Raw genomic sequence first — 24,226 nt, forward strand, 5'->3', positions numbered from 1 at the left:
CAAGTTTTACGAGGGCAGTCAGATTGCTTGTGCGCCTATTCACGTCTTGAATGTGAGGTGGAAGGAATCACTGATGCAGCGACTGCATGTCTGTGTCAGCCTCCTGTGTGTGCATGCAGAGTTATGGCAATCAACGCTGGATAATCCTAGGTGTGATGACTTGAAGATTTTATGAATATTAAACACCAAACACCAGCAATTAAAAGAGGTTAAGTGGTGACCCAATCCGCAGGTAGGTTATACTGTAGTGAAAATGAAGCCAGTTGTAGATGCCCACTGCAGTTGGACTATATTAGTCTACGCAGAGGTCTAGGCTATGCATCCTCCCTCCCTCTCTATCTCTCCCCCTCTCTCTCTCTCACTTATCCACTCCCGCCGTGGTGGTGAGCCTGCGACGTTGGATGGAAAAAAAGCTCCCTTTTTGTTCCCTCGACGCACGATTTGGAGGAAAAATGAGTGAAGGTACTGTACAAAAATTGCCCCTTTTCATCTTTTATATTTTTTAATTATTTATTTATTTTAACCCAACCTGGTATGATAAAATATATGCACGCGACGGCAACGGGAGGACGCACCTGCACCACAGACTCCCAACGCTTTGCTAGGTTGAGTCCTCTTGGTGCAACAGAAGCCCCATATGGCAGATTTCATGAGGTCATGGAAGCACGCTTTTCCCTGTTTGTGGTTTGAATTATCCGCGATGAGGAGCAAAGTTAGGTTTTAGAAATATGTACGTGCAATCGGGAGAATTTTATTGCTGGGTATTAGCGCGCATTTTCTTCGGGTTTTTTTTTCTTTTCTTTTTGGTACAGTTGTCGTTCATAAGGTGGTATTCCTGCGCGACTGGCTTTAGAAGTGATTAAAATCTGTGGCGGTAGATTTAGAGTGTCACATGAAGCTTGGCTGGTATTTATGCTGGATTCTGCGGAGATAGGATGGCCGGGCAGAGTACGCGCCATGGACAGATGTGCGCGAGGGGATTTAGTGTCGAGGGAGGGAATCGCTCAGGGCATAAAACTGACTGTGCGTGCGCGCGCGCGTGTGCTCTAGCTTGTGGGTTTTTCTTTTTTTCTTTTTTTTTCTTTTTGGAGGGTGAATGGATGGACCAGCTACTCTGTTGCGCTACAGACACCTCTCTGTTCTTCTACCTGCAGTCAGGGCTTTGGCTTAAGCTGCCTTTAGTTTCACTGTGCTCGCGCGTGTGTGAGTTAGCGATTGAGGGAGAGACACAGAGAGAGAGATAGTCTGCCGGCAGCAGCAACAGTGTCCGACTACTGACCGATGGACCGCACAGATTCTTTCGCCCACACATTTTTAGGCTGCTAGGCACGAGATAACAGTTAGCAAATGTGAACAACACTTATCTTTTTTGTTGTAATCACTAACTTGATTATATTAATTGTAGGGCTGCAACTAAAGATTTTTTGGGTAGTCGACTAACAAACAATTTTTCGCTCATTAGTCGATTAGTCAGGGATTATTTCAATAACTCTAATTATCTCCGTGTCCTGTGGAGAAACGTCCTGTTCTAGGCTCCAGTACCTCACCTGCTCAAGTCTGCCCACCTGCGAATGTCACCCTTTTGTCTCATCCCACAGCAAATTAAAATAATGACCCAGGAAACATATGAATTAGGTATTAGGCAATACACATTATAGCGCTAGTAGTATTTAAACAAATAATAATGTGCAAATAGGAACTGGAAAAAGACTTCTGTCCCTACGTTCAAAACAAGCTTCCAATTAAATCAAAATATTTTTAGTTTCCAGTCCAAATTAACAAAGTTTCCGAAGTTTTCAGATGATTCAGTTCATGAATTCACGATTGCAGTGGACGTGCTCTGGAGTGACGCTTGCTGATAACCATGCTAAAGATGCTCTCTGTTGTGACTTCAGCCATCTGAGAGGTGCTCAAGCCTTTTTACAGGACAAACACATCTATACAATAAAATCCTGCGTCGATGAAATTTTATAGTCGACGTCATCGATTATGTCGACATATCGTTGCAGCCCTAATTAATTGACAGTGTCTGGAGACACTGATGCAGTAGTGGGTGTCCAAGCTGTTGTGCGTGTGTGTGCGTGTGTACGCGTGCATGTGTGTCTTTGAAAATGATCTGCATACATCATGTAAATAGACAGTATAACAAAGGAAGGACTTGTGTTCACTTAGATAATGAAAGAGGGAATGCATATAATCAACAAATGAGGATGCTTCCTGAAATGGTGCCATTGGTTTCTCCTTATAGTGGCAGGCTTGGACAGGTGACAAATTAAAAGAGAAAACATAAACGGTTGACCCGGCAGTGAGGAGACCCCCGTTGGCTCTGTTATGCCTGTGGGGTTATTTTGCTGATGGTTTTGGTCCACTTAGATGAATGCATTGGACCAAATTTGTGGAGGCTTGCTCTGACATCCTGTTTTTCTACATCCTGACTAGAATGGTCTCTTCCAGGATTATAGGGCCTCCATCCATAGGGCACAGTGGTTCACTAAATGGTATGATGACTATGAAAATACTATGACTCATTAACTGCTGCTTTCGCTACACCTAAATCATAATTACTTGCACATAATTAACAAATAGCCTAACGATGATGCTCGACACCATCACCAAAACACAAAGCTGGGGAATACATTATTATATTTTATTATATATGTATTACATATGAGAGGTGGGAATCATCAGATATCCCAAGATACGATTATTACCACGATACTTCACTCATGATTTTTTATTTTACATTTTGTGACAATTGCAATAACATATATTGTGAATTATCACCTTTTTCAACTGCAAATTATCCTTAAAGTTTAACTCTGACATTATCTGTTTTATCCAAAGTTATCTCACTTCATCAATTATTGCCCTAATACCGAAGTCAGTAGTCATCAGTATGCCATTATATGGGGTGAAGTTCACAAATATATGCAATATATTTCTGATAATACAGCAGTTAACTGATGAATCAGTGAACATTGCGTGTTTCTGTCTACATGGACAGAAAATCACATTTAACTATTACATCTGTACTCAGCAACCTTGCCCTGTTCCATATGAATATATCCAGAATACAACCAGCTAGTAGTCAGCTAAGTCAAGTCCCCACAAGTTATGCTTATTCATAAAGACTCAGACTGATATCAATATGTTGGCAATCTGTCTGCATTTATAAATTAGATAGAACTTGCAAACCTTCTGCAGCCTCTCTATTGGTGACTGTCCAAGTCAGACTGCGACTGTTTGCAGAAAGGTTGCTTCCTATCAAGTGAGATAAGGCCTCTTGTTTCTACTATTCCCAGAGAATTTTAACTTTTTAACAAAACACACATATTTAGTGTCTCTTCATCAATACAATATTGTCTCACAAAATATCGCAATACAATACTGAATCTTTTTTCTCTCCCAACCCTATTATTTATCAGAATCAGGATCCAGAATCCTGCTATAATTTTGTTATTGTGATTATTTTACTTTCATTTGTCACATGTCAATTTCCTAAGCAGGGGGTTCCTTCGTATGCCATATAGTAAATTAGCTTTCACTAAAGTGAAAGCCTTTACTGGCCTTTTTTACCTTGGCTCATTCAATCACTGTCGTCACCTACTTGGATAAATAAAAAATACATAAGAGCTACATGTCAAACTATAGAGAGCCCCATATCTTCCCTTAATAGTATCAGTTTGCCTTCCACACATTTCTTAATTTTCTCTCTACCTGCTGCATTCATTTGTCCCATGATTCCTTTTGTTGCCCCTGGAGGAATGATGAGCAGTCTCCAATCAATTGCAATCACAGATCAGTGGTGCACCAAGGAAGAAGGGGGAGAGAAAATCAGTAGGGGAGGTGTGCCTGGGAGACCTAAATAATGACCACCTACCAACCAAAAGCCTTTGGCTTGCTGCAATATAATCTTCACTTCATCAGGATGCTATTGAACTGTGTTACTCATAAAAAATCTGTGCTCCTGACTGTTAGGTTAGATCTCAAGAGCTGACAAATATAATACTAGCAAAAACTTTGATTTCAGTTTTTATGAATGAAAACACTATAAATTGACACTGTAGAGTTCACTGTGCATAAAACGGAGGAAAGAAAGATAGGTGAGTGGAGGACTGGACTGGTGCCAGATGGGTGGGAGCTTCAGTAGTTATTGAAAAGTTAATGACTTGAGCCATTAGTGCAATTTTATGGTCTTAACCTCAGAGCACTTAGAGACCAAGATAGTTAGAGCTCAGCTAGCCTAATTTAGGCATCTTGTCCTAGGATCCAGGTCAAACGATGGTGGTTTGGTGAAGGAGTCTAGATGTAAAACACAATATTTGCTATCAGAGAGAAAGGACATTCTTTTTTCTCTTTCTATTCCATATGGCCAGTATAATAGCACAAACTAATGTGGAGATTAAATGCATAAAAAATGTTGTACATATCTGACGACATGTATAGTGTGCACTTCTGATTACTGATGGGATATAAACCCAGATGGCTGGGAGCGTGACTGACTGCTTAGCTGCCTTGCTACTAAATCACTACTGCTACATCTCACAGCCGACTTGTTGAGATGTTGCCATTTTGCAACTCTAGACTCCAAGCTGTAGATACAAATTCAGCCTTATTGATAACAGTATACAAGAAATGTAGGATTTAAAACACAGGACTGAAACCTCCTATGACAAGGAGACATATGGGACCGAGACTAATGGGCTTAAAAGTCAGTATTTTATATGATCACTAGTAGTTATCAGCCTTGTTTAAGGAAATTAGAAGCTCTTCTTTGGATACTGACTGTCTTTTGTTCAGTTCAGTGTGATCATGATCCCATTCTGCTTCAGTGATGTTGAGGTCCAGGTTCTGGGGAGGCCAGTCCATGACTGATAGTTTTCCATTGTGTATTTCCCAGGTCCACTTTTACTCCATTGGCAGTGTTTTTGGGATCGTTGTCATGCTGAAAAATGAAGTTGTTGCCAATTTGTACTGCATGGCGGATCAGCACCTGATGATACTTTTCTGTGGTTCATACTTCCACTGACTTTCACGAGGATCCCCAACAGTGCTGGCTCAAATGCACCAAACCATGACTCCACCATGTCTTTCAGATGGCTGTAGATAGTCACTTTGGTACCGTTCTCCTGCCCTCTTCTATACATACTGCTGATGATTTGAGTTAGAAAATAAATTAATTTGGATCCATTACTCCATCAGACCTGTTGCCCCTGATTTTCAGTCAGGTTCTTGTGTAGTTTAGCGTATCTCAGCCTTCTTTCCCTGCTTCCCTTCCTTAATAATGACTTGTTGACAGCCACTATTCCCCTGAGTTTTTGATGACACTTCAGTGAACAGTGCATGAATCAACTGAAGGGCCAGATGCACCATCTTTGGTCGTGTGTGAGGTCTTTGCAGGATTTGTTTTTATTTCTTAAAGAGATGGCTTGTCAGATACTGTTCATCTGCTGTAGATACATTTTTAGGTTTGCCTCTTTTTCTTTTATCTTTCATTTGTCCAGTTTCTTCAGTTTTTTCCCAAAGGCATTCTGAAAAATGCAAAGTTTTTGGATAATACCTCTTTGGGGATCCCCTTGGTTGGTGAAGTAATATTATTTTATCCCTGTCAAACCTTGGTATCATTGGCATTTTTATGGATTCAGCTAGTTAGTAATAAGTGCCTTAAAGATACAATTTAAAATGCATTTAAATGTTTTCTGGCATGTGTAGACACAGCAGTAATTAATCTTTTGAGTTAGGTACCTTTTCTAATCATAGGTCAGTGTTAAGTAACTTGCAGGGGACCAAACTTTGAAAGACCTTCAGAAAGCCTGGTTAACTGAAGACCATCTAAAAATTACAACAAAAGTCTGGCCTCTTGGAAGCAAAAAAGAAATGAAAAGGTGAGCTGGATCAAGACTTTTGCACAGTACTGTATATTTACAACGGGGTCTTCAACTAGTTTTTTAACTGATAAACTATTATAATAATATAAAAATGATTTTTTTTCCTTTCCTATTCATACCTTCTCTATCTGAAGATAGAGACTATGAAAAATCTGCCACACTGTAAAATTGTAGACCTCTGTAAACCTTTACAGTAAATAAAGATGTAAATGTCAGTATCGTGCCTTCCTAAATGCAGGGTTGATTTACTAAGTTGCAGTCCATTATGGGCCAGTTCATTTTGAGCACTGTGCTCATAATGGACTTACCTAAAGTTTATATTCCTGGAAAGCAGGTTTCTCAGCTCACTGGCCCACAATTGTTACTCCCCACCAGATTTACCTCTCGTAGCGTCCCTTTTTCCCAGCCACGCCCCTCCAAATCAATGTCTGGATCCACCAGAAAAGATTATGCAAAGATCCTGAGAGGGATAACCCCAGGGAAACATCCACACTTGCTTACTCCTCCACATCAAAATTCTTGGCCACAGCACACTGTGCTCCCTTTTGTGCCTACCAGCTGTTGCGGTGCTGTGTGCAATCAATACAACAGTCATGTTTCACAACAACTGTCACTCCTTCACTGCCAAGAACCTGTGGGAGGTCCCCTTGGGCAAGAAACTGAGACACATAGTAGACAGTGACTCTGTGACGGGGTTTCAGAAATGTAACATCCAGTGACAGATTTCAGAGATTTAGAGTCAGTTTCATTAGCTGTACTTCAACTAGGCGGGAATGTGTTGATAGGGGGGAAATCTGTGTTTCCCTGTGTCGGAGGATGAGACGTGAAAGGAATACAGAGGGTTTACACAGAACGGTGCCAGGGAGTGGGAGAAATGATGGAAAGCAATGCATGTAACAGGTAGAGATGGGAAATAAGAATGTTACAGTATGAGGAGTAAGGGCAAGAAGAACGGGAAAAAACAGGGAGGAATGAGAAGCTGGTGAACCAGCTCTTCAACACCACCTAACCCGCTGAATGACAGGAACTCTCACAGGAGGGTTCAAGCACATCTCATACCTGTCAAGCTAACCATAAATTCAGGAAAGAGTTGATGGAAAATCTGCAGAAATCCTTGTCACCAAGTATTTTCAACCCAGTGCTGAGCGTAAAGTCCCACGCTGCCGAGTGGCACAGACCCGTTATGTGCTACCTGAACTCAGCTACAGTGTGACTTTAAAAACAATGCTGAAGTCATTTTAGCTGAATCAGCTAGAGGCATAGGCGTTCTTTTCTCATTACTTTCATAGCCACATGCAGATCCGCTGAAAGCCAGCGGGCTTTAAACAGTGTGGGAATTGACAAGCACTTTTAAGTAAGGACTCAGCTCCACATCTGCTCAGTAAACTCACATGAGCCTTTATTTCAGGGCCAGTCTGATTTTGGTTCTCGCATTAATAGATTTGCAACTCTGAGCTTTATGACTGTAATTGGAGTGACAAAGTGGTGCAATATGACCTGACACTGACAAAATGATTCTGACGGAGAATGGCTGTCGCACACAAAGAGGAGGATGCACTGATGCGTGTCTGTCTGATGGTAGGTGTTGGTGACAAACTCAAGCAACACGTGCGCGAGTGTTTTGATGTGTGTATGGACGGTCACGCCTCGCTTCAGAATAGAACATCACAAATTGGCTACACTGTGAGAAAATTTTTCAGCATTGCAATGGTAATGCATTTAAAGGGGCAAAGTTCAAGCAATCAGCAGAGCTGCACTGCTGCACACGCGATAAACCTTCTTCTTGACATCGTGCACCAAATGCGTGCTTCGAAACTATTCAAGCTGCAAATTTTGCCGTCTCTCCCTGCACTCTGCCAGTGCACATTTCCCCTGCTCAGCTTCAACTACCACGTCACCCACCTGCAGACCTGCAGACTGACTGGAGGTATTTTTACCCATCATTCCCCAATACCTCTACGCAAGTGTTTTCTGCCAGGAGTGATGAGGTCAGAACTCTATTCTCTGCCTTACGTAAGTACTCCAAATGTGAGTTGTCTGACTGAAATGGTCAGAGAGAGGGAAAAAAAAACATATCATCATATAAGAGTCAAGGTTCCAGATCTGTGTATTTACTGTAAGGTGGTGATCTGGACCAATAAGTCCACAGTGTTTCAAAAGTGAATGGAAATTAGTTCAACTAGTTTAAACTTTATGAAGTGTTTGGAGGCTTTCTAAATTTAATAATCTCCAGAGGATGAAGGCGTTTTGACATGACTCATCCAATATGCAGCTGTTACTGATGTGAATCATAAGAGCAATATTTTTAGAGTCTTAGAAAATGGACTTACTCATATGTTAAGCGCACACAATATGAAACTGTTTACCTTGTAAGTGTCAATCAAAATCAGTGTCAGAGAAAAAAAGTATATTGGAGCTATTTTAAATGCTGTGATTGGTGATTCTTTTTAAATTTTCCACCATATCTGCACAGACCTCAACAGAAGGTTGATGAAGCTTTTGCATGTCTGGATGGACGCTTACTATGATCCATGAATGTTATGCATGTGCTCTTTTTTTCATGGCATGAAGATGTACTGTATCTGCTTAGTGTTTAGTGTTTGTGTGTACTGTATGTGTGTTAAGTAAGGACGCCATCTGCCATCATCTTTGGTTTGTGCCAACCCCCCCCCCCCCCCCCTTTTTTAACTCACACCCATGCTCATATATACAAAATCCCTCGGCGTTTGAGTTTCATGAAGGAGCGGGAAAAAAAACTCGCTTGCCTGCTGTGGAAGTGTGTGTGTGTGTGTGTGTGTGAGAAGGGGAGGCAGAAAGTAGAGTGGGAGGGATGTGTAGAGCAGTGCAATTGTTCAAGGGTGATGAATAAAAGCACAGAGATTAATCGCAAGAGAAACTTGTGGTATTTCTGCTTGATATTTAACCTCTGGTATGCTACTTTGACTTTGAATGGATGCTTAGCATATTTTCTTGTAGATTACACACACAAACACGTACACACAAATAATGAAATACAGTTACATGCACATACTTGCACACACATAGCAAGTGGATTTTGGAATAATGCCTTGTTTTTCTGAACTGCCCTAGATTCATTTGGCATCTGTGCTGCACACTCATCTCTCTCTCTCTCTCTCTGTTGTTATCACTCTGCTTTTCCTCTTACCCACAGACAGCGACACTTTCCATCGCCCCTTTTCTTGTAGCCTGCCTCTCTTGGATATCTTCCTCTTTCCCTGTCGTTATCCATCTTTCCCCCATCTTCCCTCCTCTGTTAGTACTGACTGCTAAGATCTGGGTATAAATATTTTAGCTCTGTCACCCATTCTGCAACTGCAGTTTCACAGAGAGACTGTATCTCTAGTCAGCCTGCTTGTGTGTGTGTGTGCCTGTGTGCATGCCTAGGCACTGTTGATTTGGATGAGTATTTGGTGGCATGTTCTACTGAAGCATCTGTTTGCATTCTAATTAGTGTGATTTTTGCCTACAGAAGCTGACTGTTGCAATGTCTTGGTCACAGAGTTGGTCTAGAACCCAGTTTGTGAAATGTGTTATTTGTTTTCCTCTTACATACGCAAAAGTTAAGAGCATTCTGGTACTGAAAACAAAACGGCATCCAGAGAGCACTGAACACCTGAATACAGTGGCAATTGTTTCATCTGTTGAGCATTTTTGTTTTAAGCAATTTTCTAAAGAAAAGAGGCATTTATTGGGCTTTATGATTCACTGAAGCTGCATTTTGTTGTGGGAAAAAGGTGAAGACAGACGCTGGAGGCCTCATGGCTGATTTAATGGAAAAAGCCAAGCACTGACAAATCAGTAAGTTTGCAATGCTTTTATAAAGTTTGAAAACATGTTTAGGTCTTCTATATTTTGTCATGATTTAGACTTGATTCTTTTTGCCCTTCAGTCTAAAGACATTAAAAAAGCAAAAAGAAGTTTTTTTTTAAATACAGATATGCTATAAATGTGTATGCCTTGCTGCTTCTACAAACTAATTGGAGTACACCTGTTCCTAACTGAATTCACTGAACCTTATCTGCATAAGATCTCAGTTTCATGGGCCTTGCGATCAGTAGGAGACCCTGCTGGGGAAACATCTTTTTTTGCATTAAAGATGCTGTTCTATATGCAAACATTAGAAAGGTACTTCCCGAGCAGTAGTGAAAATGTGGTCGGTGCAATGGAGACTTTCACTTTCAAAGTGAAAGCTGCATTTTTGAAACTTATTTGGTTGCAGGGTCAGGCATTCAAAGTAAAGGATGAAGATGAATTATCTCTGTTTCTGGTTTGCATTACTCTTACAACCCCTCATCTAAAAGTCTAGGGGGGACAACCCAACCAGAAATCTGGAACAAGATTATGGAACGAGCATAATATATGAAAAATTATATATAATATATATAATATATAAACTGTATAGCAAACTGTAGCAAAATGTGCAACAATATATATATATAAAATGTAGCAAGTAGACGTCAGGGTCTCTAAGACCAAGACAAGAATCATAAATCCCCACTCAGAAAAGAAAAGAAATACTTAGCTATATCTAAAAACTAAATTTCAGTTCAGCTTCCTGGATGGTCATGAAAAAAGAGGAAACCTATAAAAACACAGTGGCAGAGAACCCAATTCAAGGGCCTGAATATGAGGGCAGCAATAGAGTTCAGATACTGTACTTTTAAAGGAAAAATCCTATATGATTTAAATTTGGCTGATATCCCCTTTTAAAGTAGCATCCTTGTGTAATTATAAACTGTTCCCAGCAATTCTGCTGTGCTTTGGATTGCTGCTGTTCTTTCAGATTTCCATTTGTGACATGCACTGGATTTCCTCCACTATGTCAAAATGACAACCGTTCAAAATGAAATTTGTTTTGGGGATGAGGAAGAAATTTAAATCAACACGATCTGGCAAATAGGCAATGTTTTGAGGAACTACTATGTTGATGGATTTAAAAACAGTCTGTTAGCAGACACAATGTGGCACATGCCTTAGTTCAGGATGTTTTTGACAAATGTTCTCTAGTTCAGATGGCACAAAAGTTGCAGTAAAGCTCAGCACTGGCAGTCTGTGGAAAAACTTGAGAATGCATTTGGTCTTGCGCCTCACTTAATGCGCTTCCACTGGGCTTAGACAGAAGGGTGAATTCAGGTTTGATTATGCAGCTCCAAATCACAACAACAGTCACCTCAAAGTCCTTTCTACTGTAAGGTAAATAAGCTACAGTATTCTGGAGAAACACCCAATAATCAAAAGACCCCATATGAGCTAGCACTTTGCAACGGTGGGAAGGAGAAACTGGCTTTTAACAGGAGTAAAACTCCAGCAGAAGCGAATCCTTTCCTGGTAGTTGTTGTTAATGATAATCATTTCCATGAAGGCAGAGTCTGAGATTTTTCCTTTAAAAAAAAAACAAACATTTACATGAAAAACTTGGCTTTTGCATTTTCATTGTGGGCACTATTTGTGGATTAGTGAGAAAAACAACAAATTAAATTGATTTTCGGATGAGTCGGAAGCTGTGGAAAACTTCCAAAGTGACTGTATTTTATGAAAAAAATACTGAAACACGAAAAGCTCTGTTTGGACGGATCACCCTTTGATGATTCTGGGAAGACCACTTCTAAATTGTTCCAGCGGATTAGAGATTAGATCATCCCCCACTAACCTGCAGCCTGCAAAAACCTGTAGGTACTTGTGGCTGCTTTTAGCTTTTAGCTTACAGATTTCCAGACATGAAAAAAAAAAAAAACAACTCTGTATATCTTTGTGCCTTCATTCATAAAAAAGACTCATGTTCACATGCTTTCAGATTTACAGTTATGTTTTCTGGCTGAGAGTCTTCAGCTGTGGACTAATGCAGAAATAAGTAATCAATAGTCAAACACTACCTTTCCTTTAGTCAATAATAATATTGATTGCGGTACATCCTCAGTTAAAACAAGCCAGGGAAAGTTCCTTTGTTCTTCTTTTTCATTTTCCAGAGTCTAAAGCTGTTTTGTTTTGTTTTGCTGGTCTGTAGTCACAGAAACCCACACAGACGCACTGCAGGCCCTGAATACAAGCAGACATAGGCTGTAAAATGTGCACAAAGCTAAGCCAAATGCACATCACATAAACACAATGCATATGCATCCTCTTTGCTCTCCTAGGGTTTCAAATCATTTCACAAATGCTCACACTTAATCCAGGCTTAGGTGTGTGTGTGTGTGTGTGTGCGTGTGTGTGTGTGTGTGTGTGTGTGTTGTGTATGTGACACTGTACTGTGCCATGGTTTATATGCATGGCACAGTCATGTCGTTTATACAGTCTCATACTTTTCTAAACAGCTTACATAATAAAAGTTATGAAGTAGTAGGCAAACCTTCATGATTTGGATACCAAAGATCTGAAGCATAAATAGATTTTTTTCTTAAAATCTAAATGTTTTTGTTTTTATTCAGATAGAAATCCACTAGCTGCTGGAGCTGATGATGACAATGACTACATATCTGTTCCTGCAGTTTGTTATAGTTGCCTGAGAGAGTGAGTGAGTCAGTGTATATGTCTGAAAGCCTTGTCTTTTAGTATTATATTACATAATATATATCGCAACCACGCAAAATATCCATGATTGTAAAATGTCACAATTCACACTGATGCCAACCACCTTTCTTAAATTAAACTTAAGTCCAGTTTTCATCAATAAAGGATGTTTTCATGATACTTCATATGTATTTGAGTTAATAATTCTTACCTGCCTTACCTCATACTTTTCTATAATGCTGTGGACGCAGCTATTGGTAAAGTGGAAAACTATCAGTGATAACACTACAGTTACTTATCAAACAATTATGCCGTTATTTGTATCCCATACATTTTTCAGTTGTCTTTGTTTCTTCTATACTGCCATTAGCCATCAAATGCTGCTTTTCAACAACTGCCAAACATTAGTCTGCACATCAGCTATGACAGAAATGGCAAAACAAGCAAAATATGCTCAGGAGTAGACATATGCACATCACTTTGTCTGATTGTTGCATGAAAAACAAGAACGTGACCAGGAATAGCTATCCTCTGTTGCAAACAAAATATCAACTCAATACAAGCACTGGCCAAAGAAATATGATACATACAATTTCAGTTTGCACAGCAGAGCTGCGGTTAACACATTTTTATGTCAGGTGCTCTTTGGGCAGGTTTTCAGCAGTTTTGCTGTTGGTGGATTGTACACACTCCTTAAAAGTAGATTTGTGTTGAAATGTAGGTCATGTTAGGTGATCCTAATGCTGCAAAGTAATGTAATGAGTTGTGTGAAGAACTGATTCCTATATAAAGTAAATAGAGAAATGCACTTCTGCTTGGTTGCAACACTGCTCAATGTGTAATGAAAAATCTGATTATTCTATGCAGGTGCAAAAATGTGCTGACATTATACTACTAAGTTAGTTTAAAAAAAAAAAAGGTTTTCTTTCTTCTTACATTTTGCTGTAAATTGATTCCACATGCTACTGCAACTATTTATTATCAATAAGAGTAACCTCTACTACTCAAAGATGAGTAATTGTATTGTGTATATGTTTAGGGGTTTTATTGTGAATAGCTTCGGACAGAAAGAGCACATGCATAGGACACATCTTGCATATTGTTGCAAAGCCTAATTGGAATTTAGAGAGATTCCAAGGGGTAGATCTAGTAGCCAATAAGGAGTATTGCTTTTTTCTGGCCCTCTTATGAGTTTTCTTAGTTTCCCAGAAAGGCAGCTATCAGGATTTGTCTAATGCTGAATATAGGTAGGAAATTCATGGGTAGCAGACTTGAGGCATTGGTGTAGCAGATTGGCAGGTGGTTGGCCTGGAGGAGGAATTGGAAAAAGCAGCAGGATAGCAGGCTAGAGGCTAGCTCAGGAAAAGGCCTAGGAAAAGGGTGAAGGCTAGTCAGGTGGATAAGTTTATTCATTCTTCCACCTTAGACAGGTTTAATGAGTGCTTTTTAAAAAAATATATAAATTGATTTATTTTTACAATAATTATAATTATGACCTCAGTATATCACAGATCAACACTCCTAATGCTTTACAGACAAACTATATGTGTACTGTATATATATATACAGTACACATATACATATAAGCTGCTGATAGACATGGATGACATACAGCATATTAGAGTTCCCAAGATTCTCAGAAGGGGAAATAAAACACTCATGCAAAATATCCAACACATCTCAATAGGTACGAAAAGTACTGAGTGTGTAATTGGCATGCAAAGAATGAAGTAGTGTGTTTTCTGATATCAAGGCTTTATTCAATCTTTTGACACAGTATGTCACTCGTTGTCATCCTTTCATCACTCTGTCTCTCCTTTCCTCTCATTTTTCTCCCCTGCCTTTAGCTCTGCAGTCAGAGGCCTCTTTGGCAGATTTTGCCCAGCAGTACTAAGGACACATGTGCCTTGAAGGAAAGACAGACAAACACGCAGATGGGTGGGACGTGAGGATAGACAGTGTTTGTTTGAAGCTTAGTTTCAGTCTTTTCTCATTCTCAGTCAGTCCCATTCGTGGTGTAGTCTAGGAAGACGTGGGAACAGTATTCATTTACTGGGCTTTTGTAGTTATGATTAAATTAAATGTTCTTTGATAATTCTGTTCTTACAGCAAAAATACTATGTGGTACTCATGCATGTTTTATTTCTCTTTTTTCTTTTTCCCCCATTTACTTTGCATTAAAACGTTGTATGTACACTGTGGGATAATTAATCTTGAAACAAGAAGGCTAAAAGTTATGCCTGACTTTCACATCATTATCTAACCATTTGTGACACATTTACCAGATGTGGCCTCCTTCACACCTTCAGCTCAGTTAGCTCACCTGCTTCCCCCAAGTTTATGACCTTTGTTGGGAGTCATTCGATGCTGAACCCAGTCTTTGTTTACAGCCTCAATTTCTTGCCTTGCAGGGTGCTTATTATCATCAAACAGCAAACGACCTAAATACTGGCAGAGTGAAGATTTTGATACTTTTAGGTCAAATAGTTGTTTTCATATTCAGCTTCCACTTCATTAGGTACACCTGTCCAACGGCTCATTAGTATAAATATGTAATCAGCCAATGACACAACAGCAGCTTAGGGTAGTGGCATGTAGACACAATCAAGATGACCTATTGAAGTTCAAACTGAGCTGGGATTTTCCCACAAAACCAGAGAATGTCAAAAAAAGAAATACTATGCTGTGAGCAGCAGTTCTTTTGCCAGAAAATGCCTGGTTGCTGCAAAAGGTCAGAGTAGAATGGCCAGACTGCTTCAAGCTGATAGGAAGGGAAAAATAATTCAAATAACCACTTATCACAACCAAGGCATGCGGAAGAGCACCTCTGAAAGCACAATGATCCTTGAAGCACATGCAGCAGCAGCAGAAGACCACATACCTCTCTCATACTGTATTTATTCTGTATAAAAATATTGTATTCTCATTTATCTGCTCGGTGGCTGTGTTACACATTTAAATGCAGCAAAGTACTTGGATGAATTTCAAGCATAATTAGACATTCTTTTATTGCTTGCAACCACCAAAAAATTACATAGATCATAATCTGGCATATCTCACATCATCAAGACGCTGTGTCAAGTTAATTAAGACATGTCTTTATGCTAAGATGGTGATAGAGAGGTCGACACTTTTGTCTGAATTTAGACAAACCAAAGTATTGTAACAGCAACATTTACAGAAATAACTCACTGTAACGGCTGACTCATAAGATTAATGAAACCTTGTCAAAGACAAAGACAGCATTAAATCCTTTGTAGAGTTCATGGATGAAACTTTATGTGAAGTCTTCGGAGCAGCTATGGTTGGTTAACACTTTACAGTTTCTTTATGCTCACGTAACAGTGACGAGCAAGTTAGACCCCAAAAATTAATTAACAAAGGATTCAAATCTATTTTAATTCAACATATTTTAAATAAAGAAGAGCAATTGAAGAGCAGACTTACAGCATAAATTCACATCAAATGTAACTGACTAATTCACTCGAAAGCTGTTTCACGGAGAGATGTGGGAAATTCTTTTGTTGTTTCTTAATTAATGAAGTGGTTAAAAGGTCTGGAGATGTCAATGGCAATTTTATTTTCATTGCAAGCAAACTCAATTGGAGATGAGTCAAAGGGTATAATTTGGAAGCAAGGAGCTCTTAATGCAAGTGAAACATACTCAGACTGCAACACAATATAAACCATCATAGAGAGAACATTGGGAACATTAAATGTGGCCAGTTCTTACATTCTGAGAAAGAAAGCACTGGTGATCTCAGGAACACAAAAGGCCTGAGTGTTCAGTGAAGAAACAGTCATAGATAATTGCAGGGTCCTTCCTGTGCACCCCAGCTGTGAAACTATATTCTTTCAACAGATGATGCAAAGATGAACCAAAATGTGGGTGTGCAGATATATGTAACATAACGGTAAGATCTGAGAAAAAAAGTGCATGGCATGCTCGGTTTCCAGTGACACTGGGCCTCTGGTATTTATAAATGATTTGAAAAGAAGAAAACTAGAACTAGGATAAATTCTACAATTTGTATGGATTCTTTCTCCTCAGGTTTAACCAATTACAGTAGATATATTTGATAGAGCTTCTCAGTATAATGCAGACAATGAGCAAAAGCATTCCATGAAAGCGCCTCAGGTGGAAATGGAAAATTCTGCATTGGATGAGTCTGACACCTGAGCTCATTCAAATGAGCGTGCAATTCAGTGGTGAAAACCAAACAAGAAACAATAAAATAAGAAATAAACAAGAAATAAATAGATAGATAAAATGATTTTCTTCTATTCCAACTTTAAAAAATAAAAACAAACCAAAAAACCAAAACACGAAAAAGTTGCTTTGACAACTGTAAGTGATTTAATTTGCCATCTCTTACACACAGAACAATTTCAAATGATCTTGACACAACAACACACCATATAATGTATTTATATTACACCGCACTTACCCAGAACAACCACACACCTTTGATCACTACTCTTCCCCCCCACCGTTCGCTACCGTTTGTGTCTCATTCTCCTAACCTCTTAACTTCTAAACTCCTTTTCCCCCCTCTTCTTATCCCCCGGCACCTCATTGGTCCTTTCCCATCATCATTGTTATACTCTTTGTCTACTTGCTGGTTAATTACTGTTAATGCAAAGAACTGAGTAACACATGGGCAAACACAGAGACATAGCCTCCCACAGATTCTGTAACCCATTTGTGTAACCCACCCATGGACCCATGAGAGGCAGTGGGAGCTATAAAAATGCTGACTGCACACAGCTATGAATATAGTTTAGTTTACATCTGTGCTTTGGACGGCTTCATTTCCAACCTTCTCAGTGTGTCAGCAGCTGCTTTTCTTTGATGTGATTATGGGTGGGAGACAAGAAGAGACACTGGTATGTAAGGAAAAGAGCCAACTCTGCAGTAATCTTAGCCAAATAGCTCCAATTCTCTTTCTGACCTTGTGTCTAGCTCGCTGAACTAGTATAAATGATATTTTTGACACAGTAATGTGTATTAAGTATTAGAGCTGGGCAATGAATTAATTAATTGTTTCATTTTTTTTGTTTTTAAAGTCATTAATACGCTGCACCCACCAAGCCACCCTGTACTTTATGTACTGTGCCTTTAAAACGCACTACCATGTTTATTGTCACATGACTATCCAATCCACATTGTGAAGGAAAACTCCAATCCTGAGGCGACTGTGCAACTCCAGCAGCTTGTAGCAAATAGAAACGCCGTGTCTGTTGTTTTGGCACATTTTTGGCTTTAGTACACACAACACAGACAAGAAAGCCGAAAACTGAACCAAAGGTAATACCACCAGTTGTTCACAACATTTGGAACGGGCTCAAATCACTAAAGAAAATATCCCAGATTTGGTGTGTAAGCATATTGACAGTACAAACCTGTTGAAGTAAATTAATAAATGAAAATACATCAAAATATATAACTGATGCTGAGAGACAAGTACATGCTTAGTTTACACTAACTCTATTACATCATTTGTTGTTCACATGAAAATAATGGATTTGGGTTAAATGTCTTTGCTTATTTTATAAGAATTTTGAACTTGAAGGCGTTAGACTTCGCCCATTCAATTATAATGGTTTAGTAACACTACCAATAGATAAACTCACTTTTACTACATTTATTGATAATTACATTTCTAATAAAAACTCCACTGTTGATCAATCACAGTACACACAGAGTTATTACCACAGGCCAAAGATGGAAAAGTCACCAGCATCACCACAAGGCCACATTTCACTGGCTGACTGAGCAGGTCGCACCACTGAGATGTGTCGCTGTGAACAGTGGTTCCCCGCTCACAGTGGTTCCCCGCTCACAGTGGTTCCCCGCTCACAGCTGAGGTGTTTCCTGGATGAAAACCAAGGGCAAGATAGTGCTATGTTTATTTGCAATTTATGCATCAAAACATGTGCAATAAACCTGATATGTTGGAAAACATTTTACAATCAGTGAAGTTCTAAACAGTGAAACCTGAAAAACATTGCATTAAGGCCAAACATATCCACTTTGGTCTCAGCTTTCCAAAGGAGCTCCAGAAGTTTTGGTTTGCTCAGATGCAACTTTGCAAACTTAATTTGTGCTGCCATGTTCTTTTTAAAGAAAACAGGCTTTCACCCGGCAACCCTTACAAACGAGCCATATTTCTTCAGTCCTTTTATAATTTTATAAAAGGACTTAAGTTAGTTGGTTTAATATGCTAACCAACTAACTAACTAACTAAGATGTAGCTCTTGGATTTTAATTTAGTTTTTGCTGTTTCTTTGACCATGGCCTGACTTTGGAGCAAATTTTCGTGGACGTTTCAAAGACCGTATTGAATCTTTTCCATTTGTGATTATCCTTTCTTGCCCTAGAATGACAAACTTAAAATTATTTGAAAATTTGTTTATTGGTTCCAAGATTACAAGCAGCGTTTGCTTCTCTAAGACCACTGATGCCCTAAGTCTAAGTCCTTATGTCTTTCTTTCTTGGCATTGTGCTAAAACACAGCTCAGTGCTCCTGCTAAGCCTTCTGCTTTTATAGAGGTGCTCACAGTTGCTCATGATCAATTATTCAATCCATTTGATTAGCAGCGCCTGGTTGCCGCTCACGCTCTTAATTGCTATGGAAGCAGTAAGGGTAGATTTACTTGTTTACAGTATTGCATTGAGTCCTGTGGAAACTTTCTTTTTTCTGTAAGTGTCTTTACTTTACTTCATGCTTTGCTTTGTGGTTAACAGTTAAAGTTGTTACTGACTGCAACATGGAAGGCTGTTCAATGAAAGCACAACTGAAAAGTGTTATTCTCTGGGGGGGGGGAAGAAACATTGTAAACATCTACCAATTTCTGCCTCTACAAACATAGAGACAAACTCAGAGTTTCAGGCATTTATGGCTATTAGTCTCTGACAACTTGGACAGTAACCTGAAAGTCTCACTAGAGGGCGTTTCACTAGAAAAAGTTGTCGTTTATAAAATAGAAGTGGTTTAGTACATATGGATAATATTTGACATGAAAGCAGAAATCTGGCGTGCCACTTGGAAAATGTTGTAATCTGTGTTTTAGTATTGCAAACAGAACATGACATTTCCAGTGTGTTTTTTGGGCCTTATTTTTTTAGCACATCAAATAAATAACACTTTTCATAGAAATGCTACTTAGTGACAGACAAATCAGAATCTGATAACGTGGGTCTATATACTGTTGCAGCATCTCAAAACATAATCTGTGAAACAGAAGGAGATCACTTACTTTCATAATATTTGTCACTCTTTTTGTGCTTACTTTAGTTTAGATAAATGAAGATAATGAAAAAATGATGAAGGAATTGAATTGACTCCATACTCTGCACACAAACAGAGTAACTAACAATAAAATACAACTAAGTTTAAAGGTTTGCATCACTGAGCTGCTTAATTAACATAGCTTTTTCTTTCCAGTCCAGCTCATTATCTTCTGTAAAGTCTTTGACACACCATAGTTTAGGAATTCCTTGTTAATTAAATAATGATAATTTCTGTCCTCAATCATTCCTGACTTGCTCTTCAGAAATTTGCACCAGTTGTTAAAGTCAAAATGTTGTCCGTGTGTTTATGTGTTTGTTGCTCTGTGACTGCACTCATGCCCCTTGCAAGTATATCATGTGCAGAGTGAGAGCTAATAGGATGTGTTGTCCTCAGCATGCATGCATTTTCATGAGGCATGAGCTCCTGCCTTATCTCATGCCCATCCCTACTTACTGTGCCCAGTAATGTTCATGTCTAATCTGGTGATATTTCTCCATTCAAGTTGAAACGGAGAAACAGGATCAGTCGAGTATTATTGCTAAAAATGAGATGCCCTGCTCTGCTCACTGTGGGGCAGCTAGCACAGACTCTCCCTAACTGATTTAGACTGTCTGTGTGGATGTCTGTGCTTGTGTTTGTCAGGGAAAGGGTGACAGTGCCGAAGGGAGAGAGAGAGAGAGTGAAGGAGAGAGAGATAAAGAAAGGCACAGAAGCAAAGAGAGAGGCCTCGGAGAGAGGAAAAGAAGTATGTCAGTTTCTCTGACAGTTATTTGCACAAATTGTTCATAGATAGGTGTTGTGTATTGATGACTGGAGGTATGTTGTGACAGGTGTCCTGCACTGTGACTGAAACAGAAGATAGGTAGCATCTCATTATATATATATAGTAATACTTACAGATGGAGCCATCTGCCACCTTGTAGCCATCAGCTATTATTGCCATCATTATTGTCACTCCAGTTGTCTGCCCTGGTGATGCTAATTAGAGTAAACCACAGCAGCTGAAATAGTAAGCAAAGGTCAATAGGAGAGAAAGAGGGAGAGGAAGACAAATAGTGAAAGAATGAGAGTGCGATAGAGCAGTGACATAGATTCCTCCTCTTTTTCCATAGCCTCATGATGGAAGGGTTTGTGTGCTTGAGTGATCCCAGGAGCTACTATTTTGTTCATGACATTTTGCCCCTGGGAAGATCTCCTAAGGCAAACTTATCATGAGTGAAGAGCCAGACTAAGACGGCAAGACTAGGGGACTAAGTTACCAGGGTTAACAGGGCTCACACCCTTGACTCATACCTGGGGTAGGGGCTTGAGAGCAGGCACTTGACGCCTAGGACTTAGCCGTGCTCAGCAGTGCATAGTCTTCCAATGGGCCCACCATATGTCATAGGGGTTTGAGCAATGTGAAATGAGCAACTGTCTGGCGTTCCAATCCTTGGATGTAAAAACTGGCTCCTGCTATATGGAATGCCACCTCTCTGGCTAGATATAGTCTGGCTCACTTCAACACATGGCTTATGTTCTGGAACAAGTCTCCTAGAAAGAGGCTGGACTCTACTGCAATCTGGGATTGCCCCTAGCTCTGTTTCTGTATGTTGGGGATTTCCCTGGACGATCAGAATTTTAATTTTTTTTTCCCATGTGCCTTTGGATTTGGGAACTGGTCCTGTATGTTGTTTGAGTCTATGCAACGAAATGAGCACCACACAGCCACACCTTCTTGCCATTGTCCTGCCAGGGGACATCTATATGCACTTGGACAATAACAGTGAAACCTGAGGGTTGTGGAACACTGGACCAGTTCTTTATCATCTCAAGGATATTTGAGGGAGTTTGGGAGTTTGCCCAAGTACATGTACAAGGGTAGCAGGTACACATCTCTGCTATGTGTAGATGTGATTCTGTTGGCTTCATTTTTCCACCTAGTGTGAATCAACTGGGATGAGAATTATCCTCTCCAAGTCTGAGGAAATGGTTTTCAGCTGGAAAATGGGGGCCCTACTGCTGCAAATTTAGGAGTTTATGCAACTTGTTCACAAGTAAGGGCAGAGTGAGAAGTGAAATTGAGAGATATGTTGTGGTGAATAGAAAGTGCAGCATAAAAGTGAAGATGTTTGTTTACTGGTCAGTCTGCATTCCTACCCTCACCTTGGACACCCACCTCAGGTTTGGGTAGTGACTAAAAGAATAAGATCGTGGATGAACTTTCTATAAATGGTGATGTGCTTTCGGCATATCATGATGGGAGGAGGCCCGGGGCAAACCCAGGACACACTGTCTTGGGCTACGTCCACACGTACACGGGTATTTTTGAAAACGGAGATTTTCCGTTTTCGTTTTAAAAATTTATCCCATCCACACGTAAAGGCAGAAATGAAGGAAAACGCTGCTAGGAACTTGCCAAAGCAACAGGTGGCGATATATATTCCTAACTGTGCAGAAATGTTGGCCAATCAGAAGTCTAGAAGCCTCGGTGGGAAAAAGTAAACAAAGCTGGGGCATAGAAGCAGAACTGAGTGGTATGTGTGGAGGGACAGTAACTGTGTGTTTATATGTAAGCATTTAAACACTGCAGAGAGTAGAATTAACAGTAACAGTATTGTAGAAATTCATTTCACCGAAACAATAACGTGGCGCACAGTGTGACGTCAAAAAATGCGCACACCTTTGAGGCTGCGTTTTCTGCGTTTTTCTCGTCCACACCTAAATGCAAAGATGGAGTTTTCAAAAATATCCACCCTGGCCGGAGTTTTTAAAAATCTCCGTTTTCAGTGACCAAAAACGCCGTTTACGTGTGGACGAAAGGTGCAAACGCATAGAAAAATCTGCGTTTTCAAAAATACCCGGGTACGTGTGGACGTAGCCTTGGTCTAGTGTGATCAGGTCGAGGGCGGTCTGCTGACATCACAAACCACACCCAGATACATGGTGGAAAATGGATGGATGGATAGATGACCTTATTCTATCTGTCTCACTTGAGTTTCACATTAAGTCTAATCATCATAGTTGCCAACCCCTTTCTTTTAAAATGTATTTTAAAATCCATCAGTGCTGAGTGATCCAGTGTTTATGTATATTTTTCCAATCTTTCTTTTTAAGGATGGATATAGTTTACCAGAAGATATTTCTTTATAACGCCATTTCAATCTGTTTAATCCTGTGCAGTTTATTGCGATTCATATCAGCATTCATCTTTACTTAGCATAATGAATAAATTGTAATAAACATCATTAGTAAATTAATGAAGTAGTGACAGTGCACAATGAATTTAATGAAGTAACAGCAATGCACTCTGCTTTTAATTCACCTGTTAAGGAGCGTGATGTAAAAATGGCTATAAAAAGGTAAAGAATTTTGCAATAAGAGGTTTTTTTATTGTAAAATGCTGTTAGAGATGATAGTCGTGTTTAACCCCAGTTTTTTTATTTGTATTTCTTTTGAATGCAGCTCCAGGTCAAGAGTCTTCACTAGAAAAATCCTGGCAGAACTGCTGAGGATCCGCAGAACGAAGAGCAAAGCGCGTAAGAAGATCTTCATAAATGCAAATCAAGAAGAGGAGCTTTCCATCTTTGTGTTGAAATAAACACTTAAAGAGTGGACAACACATACTGGAAACAGGTAGGTGATAAAAATCTATCTTAAGCATAGTGTGTTCAGGCAGAGAAAGACATCATAAAGATGACGTTGCTTTTCATTTTTCAAACCATTTGTCACATGTATATGAAAATATGCCTACATAGTGAATTACATACATGCTGCAATCTTAAGAAATAAAACCAACCTGTCACAAGCTTCTGCCCAGTTGTGTGTTTCTGTGCGTGTGTGTGTGTTTGTGTGTGGCATACAACTTGGCATTAGGGCGAAAGCATTCTTTAGTGTCTTAACAAGCATATATTATGCCATCTTTTTCCACTTTTATTGCACTTATTTTACTGGCAACACTGTAATTAACGTTGGCAGTGTTTCACTTACCACAGTTATTATATTCTGCATGTGCATACGTGAGTGTACTGTGTGTATGTACATGTCAGGCACAGATAAAGTCAAAGAAGTAATTGTTGTAATTATTTCTTTTCCGATCACCCCTTCCCGACTGTGTTAATGTTAGTGAAATTCCTGAGACTCTTGAGACAGATGTAATGCAGAGTAACGGCGCTCAGTTCAACCACCTTTCTATTCACGAAGTGACATATCCGCGCCATTTTATGGTGCTCATATGTCATTAAGTTAATTACTATTGTCAGGAAGAGACTCGGCGCTTCTGACAACAGTGCCGCAAAAAGAAAAGAAAAGAAAAGACAAAAGAAAACAGCAGTTATACATCATTGTGAAAAGATTTGAGTTTTTGTTTTTGGAAGCAAACCAAAGAAAATCAAATCAAACAATGTTTTCACATGTGTAATTATGAGAGGCGACAATTTCTGCTTAAAGTGTGCGCGTAGATGTCGCGTACCTTCTTCTAAGCTTCAAGTAGTTAAAAAGTGAGCTGAGTGTATGCTCCTGGAAATCAGCCAGAAA

At 39.5% G+C, this 24,226-nt stretch overlaps 1 protein-coding gene across 1 annotated transcript in view; it reads left to right on the forward strand.

The window, feature by feature from the left end:
• The first annotated feature begins 341 nt into the window (after positions 1 to 341).
• Positions 342 to 24,226, forward strand: part of elfn2b (extracellular leucine-rich repeat and fibronectin type III domain containing 2b) — a 78,646-nt gene continuing 54,761 nt past the window's right edge. The window contains exons 1-2 of the mRNA XM_085403648.1: positions 342 to 462; positions 23,156 to 23,326. The gene's annotated coding sequence lies outside the window, so the exon portion shown is untranslated. The remainder of the gene's footprint in view (positions 463 to 23,155; positions 23,327 to 24,226) is intronic.

The sequence above is a fragment of the Rhamphochromis longiceps genome, linkage group LG4 (genome assembly GCF_057381845.1).
Source record: "Rhamphochromis longiceps isolate RC_006_pf linkage group LG4, R_longiceps_female_GT1.1, whole genome shotgun sequence".
Taxonomy (NCBI): Eukaryota; Metazoa; Chordata; class Actinopteri; order Cichliformes; family Cichlidae; genus Rhamphochromis; species Rhamphochromis longiceps.